Here is a 1,139-nt window from a genome sequence, read left to right on the forward strand (position 1 = left end):
ACACACACACACACACACACACACACACACACATATATATATATATATATATATATAATTGCTTGATTCAGCTCCATATAGCTTAAGGTTTCGGGGGCGAGTATGACGCGTCCGATGCATCAATGAAACTTTAAGTCATATGCAGCTGAAACAAAATGTTATTAAAGTATAAATAACAGACATGTGAGGGAAGGAAATACGGGAACTTTAGCAGTAAATAACAATGAATAACACCTGTCGAGAGTTGTTTCCTTTCACCAACTGTAAACTTCACTGATGCAATGCTTATATCGGACCCAAACACCAAGCCATCTGTTTGATAAACAATGACAACATCAATAATAAGTATAGCAACGTCAACACTAGCTACCGAAACAGCACCTTTACCTTTCATCGGCACCGACAGCATGTGTGGCAACAACAACAACAGGAACAATATTAAAAAATGCTGTTTGTAAAATGTTTGATTTTCATATTTCTCTTCATACTTTTTATGGTAGTATTGAAGTACAGACAATGAAGTCCGGAAAAATAGCGCTTGAAAGGGAAGTTCCACGAAGAAAACTTTCGCTGACTGAAAAAGATGTTCCGCTCATCCAAGAACGAGCTCTTGAAATCAAAAGTCCTCCCAAAAAACGTTTTTGTAAAACATTAAGACGAAAGAAGGGTGGGTGTCTACAACAAACGTCGCTAAAAGAAAATATCCACATATATATACGCCTAGGCATGGCTATGTGGTTAAGAAGTTTGCTTTGCAACCAGATGGTTTCGGGTTCAATCCCACTATGCAGTACCTTAGGCAAGTGTCTTTTACTATAGCCTCGTAATGACGAATGCCTTGCGAGTGAATTTGGTAGACGAGAGTTATGTGAAAGCCCGGCGAGTTGGCAGAATCGTTAGCGCGCCGGGTGAAATGCTTATTGGTATTTCGTCTGTCTACGTTCTGAGTTCAAATTCCGCCGAGGTCGACTTTGCCTTTCATCCTTTCGGGGGTCGATAAATTAAGTACCAGTTACACACTGGGGTCGACGTAATCGACTTAATCGCTTTGTCTGTCCTTGTTTGTCCCCCCCCCCTGTGTGTAGTCCCTTGTGGGCAGTAAAGAAATGAGAGTTATGTGAAAGCCCGTCGTGTATATA

The sequence above is a fragment of the Octopus bimaculoides genome, chromosome 9, assembly GCF_001194135.2.
Source record: "Octopus bimaculoides isolate UCB-OBI-ISO-001 chromosome 9, ASM119413v2, whole genome shotgun sequence".
Classification (NCBI taxonomy): Eukaryota; Metazoa; Mollusca; class Cephalopoda; order Octopoda; family Octopodidae; genus Octopus; species Octopus bimaculoides.